Source organism: Eubalaena glacialis, chromosome 15 (genome assembly GCF_028564815.1).
Source record: "Eubalaena glacialis isolate mEubGla1 chromosome 15, mEubGla1.1.hap2.+ XY, whole genome shotgun sequence".
In the NCBI taxonomy this organism is placed as follows: Eukaryota; Metazoa; Chordata; class Mammalia; order Artiodactyla; family Balaenidae; genus Eubalaena; species Eubalaena glacialis.
The window spans coordinates 17,729,550-17,740,345 of record NC_083730.1 but is presented as its reverse complement, the minus strand read 5'-3'; positions in this window follow the sequence as shown (position 1 = coordinate 17,740,345).

Sequence of the window (10,796 nt, the reverse complement as noted above, 5' to 3'; positions counted from 1 at the left end):
AATACTTAATATTCCATTGACTCTCAAGAGGAAACTGTAATTGCCTACTAGTCACTTTGCAGCTGGCACGAAGTTATGAGGGACAGCACACTGTGTGTGTCTGCACATGCATGCATGTGTGTGTGTGTTTGTGTGTGTGCGAAGGAGTGGATAATAAAAAAATGCAAAATGGCTTAGAAGCACTGAGAAGATAAATCAAAAGATTACTAAAGGAGTAAAGTGTTGAGTCATTTTTTTGAATTGATTGACTCAGAATGGACTAAACAACACAAATGGATAGAGACGATGCTTTTAAAATCCCAGAGAAAACCCTTTATCCACCATCTGTGTTGGTTCAAAAGAGTTCAGTGCTAATCCAAACACAATGTGAAATTGCCTGAATTAGAATCCCAGGGTTCTTAGTGCAGCAAATGTCAGGACAGAATAAAAAGGATCCACCATCTACCCAAAGTAAAGTATTTTGCATGGCTGAAGCCCTTCTTTTCAGAGTGGAAACACCAAGACATCAACAAGTGTTTAATGGGGGCTTACCACATGCCGGGTCCTTACAGGGAAGTTTCCAAAAATAGTAACCCATGTGTGTGGCTGTCTTGAAAGACATAGAATAATTGCCCCTCGAGTCCATTTGTCCACTGGAAGTACCACAGAGATGGAGGGTCTCCATCAAGATTTTGCATCCCGTCTCTTTCATTATTTGGCTTTCTTCTGCAACAGTATCCAAAAAAAAGCATGAACTCCTGTTCTCTTCTGCTTCTCCTTGTCCTCTTCTCCTCTCTTTTCTCACCACCATTCAGGGGGCACATTTAGGAGATATGGCTACGGATTGTCCAGCTCAACGGGGCCCCTCAAAGAGTCATTCTGTGGCCTAGAAAATTGTTCTTCCTCGACACAGAAACCCCCTGAGGATACCTAGGCTTCCAGGAATCCCTGGCCATTATAACATGACATCCCTGGTATTCATCATTCAGTATTTGATGAATGTGTCTCCCTTTCTCCCTTGTGAACCCACTCCATTCCCTTCCAGACTAAGTTCTGGAACCCACTGGCCTATTTCCATCCGTACATCCCCCTATAACAAGGGTCTGAAATATCTTCCTCCAGATTTCTATATATCTCAGGCAGACACCTGGAGTTTGAGGGGCCGTCAAGTTGAGGGTTGTTGGTAGTTGGAGGTAACCCTGTGACCATTTAGGAACCCTGTGACCAGCGCCCACACAGCAGATAAGTTTCAGTAACTGATGGACTGCTTGTTACAACCAGGCTAACATCAATTTACCAGGTTTAGTAGACCAAATAATGGCTCCCAAAGATAGCGGGTCCTAACCCCTGAAACCTGTTAATGTTATATTATTTGGAAAAAGGGTCTTTGCAAGTGTCATTGTGCTAAGGATCTTGAGATGGAGCTATTATCCTGCATTATTTGTGCCCTAAAGGCAATCACGTTTATCCCTGTGGAGGGAGGCATAGAGAGACTTGACACGCACACACCAAGGAGAAGGCAACATGAAGATGGGGTCAGAGATTGGAATGGTGCATATGTCAATGAGGTAGATGAAGGGGTGTGTTTTTGTGTTTTTTCCAATGAACTCATGTATTTGGGGATGAATGAGACAGGTTTGGCAACAATTGTATTCTCATTCTTTGTTTTATAGATTCAAGTGCTGGCAAACATTGGCTCACATTAAAAGTAAGTAGGGGCTTCCCTGGTGGCGCAGTGGTTGAGAATCTGCCTGCCAATGCAGGGGACACAGGTTCGAGCCCTGGTCCGGGAAGATCCCACATGCCGCGGAGCAACTAGGCCCATGAGCCACAATTACTGAGCCTGCGCGTCTGGAGCCTGTGCTCCGCAACAAGAGAGGCCACAATAGTGAGAGGCCCGCGCACCGCGATGAAGAGTGGCCCCCACTTGCCGCAACTAGAGAAAGCCCTCGCACAGAAACGAAGACCCAACACAGCCATAAAATAAAATAAAAATTAAAAAAAAAAAGACTTTCTATTTCACTGTCTTTAAAAAAAAAAAAGTAGGTAGAAACAGGAAGGAATTCTCTTATAGCAGTAGCACTCAATCCTTTGCGCTCCTTCTAAGGCGTATGCCACAAATTGTATTTTTCACCTATCAGATGACAACTTAGTTAAGAACTCCTTCAGTTTTGCTCAAGGCAGAGAATTGGAAACCATTTGACTTGCAGCGGGATTTGTTATCCAATCATTAGAGTCGCTCATTTTTCTCACTCTCTAGGAAGTACCCCAAAAAGTTTTACCAAGATTTACCCGGTGACTCTTAATTATACCACTCTTACTTTGTTTTGTTTGTTTGTGTTTTTTTTGTTTGAGATACAATTGACATACAGCACTGCATGAGTGTAAGGTGTACAGCATAATGAGTTGACTTGCATACATCATGAAATGATTATCACAAGTTTAGTGATCATCCATCATCTCATAGAGATTCAAAATTAAATAGTAAAAAATTTTTTCTTTGTGTTGAAAACCCTTAGAATTTACTCCTACAATTTTCATATATAACGTACAGCAGTGTTGATTATATTTATCATGTTACACACTACGTTCCTAGTACTTATTTATCTTATAACTGGAACTTTGTATCTTTTGACTGCCTTCATCCAAGTCCCCCTCCCCCATCCCCTACCTCTGGTAACCACAAATCCCATCTCTTTTTTCTGTGAGTTTTTTGTGTGTTTGTTTTTGAAGTATAATTGACCTACAATACTATGGTAGTTCCTGTTATACAACATCCTGATTCAATATTTCAAGACATTTCAAAATGATCTCCATGAGTCTAGTTACCATCTGTCACCATACAAAGATATTACACAATTATTGACTATATTCCCCATGCTGTACATTTCATACCTGTAACTCATTTATTTTGCAACTGGAAGTTTGTACCTCTTAATCTCCCTCACTTATTTCTCTCCTTTCCCCACCCCCCTCCCCTCTGGCAACCACATGTTTGTTCTCTGTATCTATGACTCTGTTTTTTAGATTCCACATGTAAGTGAGATCATACAGTACTTGTCTTTCTCTCTCTGACTTATTTCACTTAGCACAATACCCTCTAAGTCCATCCATGTTGTCGCAAATGGCAAGATTTCATTCTTTTTTATGGCTGAGTGATATTCCATTGTGTATATGTATCACATCTTCATTAGCCATTCTTCTGCTGATGGACACTTAGGTTGCTTCTGTATCTTGGTTATTGTAAATAATTCTGCAACCAGTTACTCTTACTTTGGAAGCATATTTTCATTCCTGATATACTCAGAAAAGGTTGGCAAAACTGAAATATCATTAACCTCAACTTTTGTTATCAATGTGATTAAAAATATGTAATTTTAAAATTGCATGCTTAAACACATGAAGTTTGTTTCAAAATCTTGGAACCGTGAATTTAGCTTATTCAGTATATAGAAGATGTCTGCCATGGAATCTGAATAGCCTCAGCATCAAGTCTATCAGTCCAATCAGACTTACTTTCTGTTAGAAAAATCCAACTTTTTTTTTTCCCCATGCCACACAGCTTGCGGGATCTTAGTCCCCTGACCAGGGATTGAACCCAGGCCTTTGGCAGTGAAAGCCCAGGTCTTAACCACTAGATCACCAGGGAATTCCCTCCAACTTTATTTTTTAATTCAGATCATCCTGTTAACGTGTGTCCTCCATGATGGAATCCCTCGTATTTCTGACTCTTAAATGTAGGAGGGATGGAGAGCTAAGGCACAGAGCCTGCCGTGAACATGGTGCCTGCGTGAAACAAGGCTGAGGTGTCATCACAGGGCTCCATCCAAGAGGGTGGCCATTGACAACCAGGGTTATGGGGGAAGAAGTGAGCTGTGTCAGTTCTCCTAGAAACAGATACAAAGACTTTATTAGAGGAAACAAGGATGAGAGAAAATAGAGGCTGGGGGAGTGTGGGCGGGGAGGTGGAGGAAGCAGGGAGCCTTCCTGGACCACAGTGCAAATCTGAGACCACACGAAGGGAGACGGTAGAAGTGTCCAGGTGACTGTGAGGCCTAAGGAAGGTTCAGCAAGGCCATCAGAGGGTCCTGGTGCCAAAGCTGGCCATCAGAGGAGTCCGAGTTCCTCAGGACTAAGGTGGTACCCTGGCCACGTCAGTGGTTGGCTGAGCACAGCCTGTGGGAAGCATGGCAATGGATTTCAGAGCGCAGTAACTGGGGCCCTAATCAAATGAGCTCCCTGTCATTGGAGATCTGGGAGGGGCCTTCTTGTGGCCACCCCCGAAATATTTAAATGAAAATTGTCATCACTTCTGCTGCCCCAGTCTTTAATAGATTTGAAACAAGAACATGATGACATGGGTCAAAACACTCCATTTCTAATGTCATGGTTTAACCCTTAACAGCAATATACTTAAGAATTGACCAGGAAATTCCCTGGCAACCCAGTGGTTAGGTCTCTGCGCTTCCACTGCCGGGGGCACGGGTTTGGTCCCTTGTCAGGAAACTAAGATCCCGCAGGCCCAACAAGCAAACAAAAAGAATGGACCAATCACAGGTTTGCAGTAATGGAGTTCAGGATACACTACCTCAAAATATGGCACCTTGGCATATTGAATATTTTAAACTGAAGGAATGTGAGAAAAAACAGGTGCAAGAAGGACTCTTCGATCTTCCTTGTCTCCCCTGAAGTAGGTATTAAGACCCTCATATGAGAGGCACCCCACCTTATTCCTGAAGAAGCATCCTTCTCTCTAACAGGGAGGGATGCCGAGAAGAATCTGGACAGGTCTTGCTAAGTTTCCCCCAGTTTCCTACCCTTACCTCATACTCTGTCTTATCCTATCTTTCCATGACTGTCCCCTCTTCATCAAATCCAGCGTGAAAACACTCAGGTTTAACCATTTCTTTGGGTCTTCTTTTCCTCAAGAAGGCTCCCAATGTCACGTAAAACTTATATTAAATAAATTTTTTATGCTTTTCTCCTGTTAATCTGTCATAGTCCATTTAATTTTCAGACCTACCGGGGACCCTTTTCTCGCCCCTACAGGAGTGTTTTGATTAAACGAGTCAAATGCTGATATTTCAAATTGTCATTTTGTTTGGCACCTGGCACATTTTTAAGACCCTTGGGGCTATGATCCTAGTAAGATTCTGGATGGAGGAGAAGTACCTCTTTATTTTGTATAATGGGAGAGGGGTGATCATGTATGGGCAGATGGGAAAGGAGTCCTTGTGTGCACACTGAGACAGCCTGCTATAGACATTTCCTTGACCTCCCAGAGGGTCTTTGTCAGTTTGGGTCCTTTGAGAAGCAGACTCCAGGATAGAATGAAACATGCAAGAGATTTACTGGGGACACATCTATGAAAGACAAAGGGGAAAGGACACAGGAGTAGGCGGGGACAGCCCTCAGAGCAGGTCTGACACCTGTGAAAGGAGAAAAGGAAGGAAGGGATCTTGGGCTGAAGAGTTGCATCCAGGCTCACAGGGCACCCCATGGCAGAGGAGGAGTCCTGTGTCGGGCCCGAATAGCGGGCACTCCCACTGGGCATGGTCATTGGCTGGGTTGGTGGGAGGGAGGGGGCCCAGCATGAAGACAGGGCATATCAGAAGATGCAGGTTCCCTTGAAGGGAGATCAGAGCAGTGCACACACGTGTAGCTGCCACAGTATCCCCTTTGGGTACATCTCTTTCCTCCCATTGCTTCCATCTCCCCTCTCCTCACACTGTGTGGATCCTTTAATATCTCTTCTCCTTCAAGTCCCAGGAACCCTCTCCTGGGCCATCCCACTCTTACCCCACTCCATCTCCCACTTGTGCTTGGCAATCGTCAGGCTCCTTCCTGGTGTGGAAGGCACAGCTGCTGTGTGGAGGGAGAGAGGGAAGCCTTGAGCCTGAGGGTGGAGAAGTGGAGAAAGGAAAATGGGATGGTCTTCATGCAAAGTGGCAGTTCACTTTTCTCTTTCTGATTTTCCTTTGTCAGCCGTGGATACATAAAAATGAACGGGTCCTCTGGCACCATGAGGGTTAATCTCTGCCACTTGCCCTCCCCAGTCGTGTAAGAGCTGTGTCCTTCCTACAGGTAGAACTTTGGGACAACACATTTCTAATAGGCTGTCTGTACCGTCACCAACCTGAGTTCCATTACAAAACTCTGTTCTGGCCATTTAACTTTGGGAAGTACCTTGCCCACTGCCGCGTGTTTTTCTCTTGCACATAGCAGGTGGAGAGGGAGGGCTGTCTAGACCCTCACAGCTCCTGGAAATCTTTCTCTCTCATTCAGAAGGCTGGACTTTGCTTCCCTAAAACATTGTTTGTGTCTTTTCAGACTTTCCCCATCCTAATCCAAAACAGATTTAATACAAAAGAAATTCTATGCCAAATTTAAATATCATATTATTTATGCCTTCTAAGAGACTAGGAATAAGTTTTATTAATCTGTGTATCTGGTTTTAAAAACTTAAACTAGAGTTCAACTTGTGCAAAAGAGAAGAAGCAAAGGTCCAACACCAACTCACAGTAGATATGTTAACTTGTGATAATGTTGTTCAATTTTTTTTTCTACAAAAATATGGACTAACAATCCTTTTCAACTAATCACCACAAAATCCCTTTGACTGTAAAATTAAGTTTATGGCATGAATTGCTAAAAACTTAAAAATGAGGCATCTAGAGCCCAGAATGGTTATCTGACTTACCCAAGGTCACGCAGTAAGCAACGGTAACATTAGAACTACAACCCTTTGGGCTTCCAGATCAGACCTCCATGCCGAAGAGGAATCCCAAGCTTCAATTCTGGAACAGGAAGAAGGAAGCAGTGTTTGGAACAGATTGTGCCCTCCATAGCTCAAGATGAAATTCTGTTCCAGGAAGAGGCTCAGATTTCTTCAATATCAAGATTTGATTACAAGTCTCTGACTAATCAAAGTTTATTGTCTACAATAATATCAGACTCGAGTCCAAGGGTTTAATCTCTCTAATCATATGTTCTATACATTATTGAAAAGAGAGATGTCCAAAGAGCATATTTAAAGGCTCAAATATTCCAAGTAGCAAAAAGCATAGGTAAAGGAAAGCTTTAAAAACTCCTCCTGGAGGTGGAAATTGCTGTCAGGTGCCAGAGGAGAGAAAGATAATGGGTTCGCCCAGGGCGTTGACACATCAGACCTCTGGAGAGGTCCCTTGTCTTCGGAGCCATCTTAGGGGCTCGTAAGCCAGACTGCATATTGCAATCACCTGGGAAGCTTCTCAAAATCGTAACGTCCAAGCCATCCCCGGAATCAGTTTCATCATAATCTTCTGCAGATGGAAGCTCAGCCATGGGAGTTTTTAAAGCTCTCCAGTGATTCCAATGTGCGGCCAAGGTTGAACACCACTGTACCAATGCTGTGCACATAACCACTTCATAAATATGCATTGAATGAATAGACGGATGAATAAGTATCAGCAACAGAACTGAAAAAAAGGAGAAGCACATTAAGAAGCTAAACACGCTTTTTACGTAGATGGAAGACCCTGAGATCCTCACTTAGAAGATATACACTCGTAATTTAGAAACAGTTCCACTAAGCTTAGATGTCAGGATTCTCAGCCCACAGCGAGGCTGGGAAGGGAAGATTATGCTTCAGGAACAGGTTCACTGACAGCAGCAAGAAGAAAAAATATGAGTTTGAAAGCAAACTACAAAGAGGGAGACAGAAATCCAAGGAGGGTTGTCTGGGGCCATTTAATACCAGGGCAAACTGACCTGCCCAGCTCAGTTTCCCTGAAGGCATCATTGTATTACAACAGCGCAGTAATTGATGTTCATAATGCCGGCTGAGTCATCCTACAAAGGTGAAGTTCTGTTCCATCTACACAGTTTCAGGGGCCAGAGGGATACAGGACAAAATGCTGGGCTTACGTCATCCCCGGGGAAAACAGGCTGCCCTGACTAGAACCGCGATCTGTTTTTGGAAACCTTGATGAGTTTAGTAGCTGCGAAAAGCATCACTTTAAAGTTAGAAGGAGTTGCTACTTCCAAAGAGGTGGATATTAAATGTCTTAGTGGGGCAGGCTGTCCCTTTGTCAGAAACAGCCCCTTGCTGAGGGTAAAGGTGCAGAGACTTCTTTGGGGAGAAAATCTGGACTTGACTTAGTGGTCCAAATACAGATTTCTCAGACAGAGAAAGTTCAGCTTTTTCTTGGTTTTACAAACTGTCTTTTTAAAGCAGAGATTTGTTATCTTCTTACAGGAGATTTTCTTTTTCTCAGCAGGCAGTTAGATAGCTCTGTGTCTGTAAGATATTGCCTGTTCTTGGGAGTTGTGTAGGTTCTTGAACAAGTAGGAGATCTAGATGAGTCTCCATGGGAACAGAACGACTCTGCAGATGTGAGAGGAAGTGGATGCAGGGTCATTTGAATTGGAATACCCAAGAACGTAGGGATGTTGGGTTCCCGCTTTCCAGGGTAATTTCACTCGTCCTGCTCAAGGCCATGCAAGCTCTTGTGGAGGAGAAGGGACTTCTGAGACGAGTGGCCATTCCCACTCTCAATTCTATTAGTCCACGCTAGGTCAGGAAGTGAGAACCTGAAAGGTGAACTTCAGACAAAGGGAAGGGGGAAAGTCCCTTTCTTCTCTGCACTTTCATGTCAGTTTTTCTAGACCTCCACATATAGCAATGCGGGAGCTGGCACTTACATTTGGAGGTAGGTTGAGAACCAAGCATGGTTATAAACTCTGAGGATGGGTCCAGGCTAGAAGCTCAGCACGTAACCACATCTACTTGAAGATATCAGTTGTTCTTTGAGTTGTATATTCTTTTTTCTGTCCCCTGAGCAACACTTCGCTAAAGTTTGGTTGAAAGTGACCACCTGGCCCCTGCAGTGCTTTGGGGGAGAATAGGGAAGGCAGATCCCATGTCAGAAGGATGCCCCAAAGGTGGCCAGAGAGGTGCTATGATCAAGGACGACCAGCAGAGGACAGAGGTGCATGATGGAGCAGTGAGCTCTCCGTGATGGTTAACAGCACAGGCAGGAGTGGCGCGACATCCAAAGACAGGCAAAGCAGAAGCTGGGGGGAACCCACACCGGAGCAAGTGGGAAGCAGCACCGGGATGCTCATAGAACTCTCTGGAGGACACACTGAAGGGTGCTAACTCCTGGTAATTAGCAAGGCAGGATTGGAGCCAGTATAATTTGAGTATTTGGCAGAACGATGTCTAATTATAAACTGTTGGGTTTAAACATTTGGGAGACACTTGGAATCAGAAAACCTGTGTGCAAAAATATATACACCACTTACTAGCTGTGTGATATCAGGCAATCCACCCAGAGCCACCCAGTCTCGGTTTCCTTACATGACAAGAGGTGTACCTAACATTTACCCTCCAGACTTCTTAAGGTTGTATTAAGGATCAAGAGGTCAAGCTCAAAGACATCTTGCAAATGGTAAAATACTATGCAGACTTAAAGTGTTATTTCATTTCTGAAAGTTTTCCAACTAAAATGATGAAGTATTAATTTTTTTTTTTTTTTTTGCTTTTACTGATAATCTGGGTCTCTACCAAGCACTCCAGGGGATTCTATCCAACAGGTGTGGGAAACGCAGGTGGCATCTGTCCCTGGTTATGATTACCACTGTCTCCCCCCACCCCCACCCGGGACCATCCCTAGGAGGCAGCGCAGGGAGGCCCAGGGAGGTGGAGTGGAATGGCGTCCTCACTCCTGATCTACAGGAAAAATAGAAGCTGCCTCTACAGCAAATAAATACAATGCAGGAAAGCAGCTCAGCAGGTACCCAAGATAACCAAGCAGAGAAAAATATACATTTTAAGTCACAAAATGACAAGTTAAAGAATAGTAACATTCTGAGTAAAAATTCATGAGACTAAATTAGACAATTGATTCATCAACGAGTTCTTATTCAATTAACTTTAGTTAGCCAGTATTTGATAAATAGCCCTTTTAGGCAGGGCACTGTGAGAGCTACAATATTAAATAGATGTCCATCTTGCCTTTAAGGAGCTGCAGTCTTGAGAAGAAAATACGCATGTGCAAAAGCAGTGCTAAGCCAAGCTTGAGCAGCGAGGTCCCACATCTGTACTGTCCAGTTTGATAGCCGACCATGAGCCGTGTGTGCCTATTGGGCACTTGAGATGCAGTCCAAATTGAGAGGTGCCCTATGTGTAAAATACACATCAGATTTCAAAAGCTTGATTAAAAAAAAAAGGATGTAAAATACCTCATTAGTAAATTTCATGCTGATTACATATTGGAATCATATTTGGGGTATACACTTGCTTTTGGAAATAGATGAGAATCTGTTATCTGATGAATTTATTTATGTGGGAGCCCTCACACTTTAATGATGTTTAATGAGATGTCCCTGGGCCCCTGTTAAATTCCATACCGTTGAGTTAACACCCTTCTCAAGAGTCTCCCTCCTTCTTAGTATATGTCGCTTCCTCTTCCACTTTGCCGCAGTCCTTAAAATGCAGTTAGAAGGCAGAAATTCTGTTTTCACCTGAATCCAATATCAATCGGATTCCAGTCGAGATCCCAGCTTGGTCTTTCTCCCAGCAGTTTCCCATACTCAGAAAGCGACACAAATCACATCCCCAATAGCAGCAGATTTCTAATGTTTTGAATGCCCTGGGCTGGGGGCACTTTTGCCAGTTTCCTTGTTCAGTGAGAAGAACTTCTCCTTAGCTACCTGATATGGAGAGTTGACTAACTAGATGAAAAGCAGCCTGTTTAGAATCTTTTAAGCTTCCTGATGATGTATACCACGCAGTTATACGTTTACCATGCTTATTTTAGAGCCCGAAACATGGT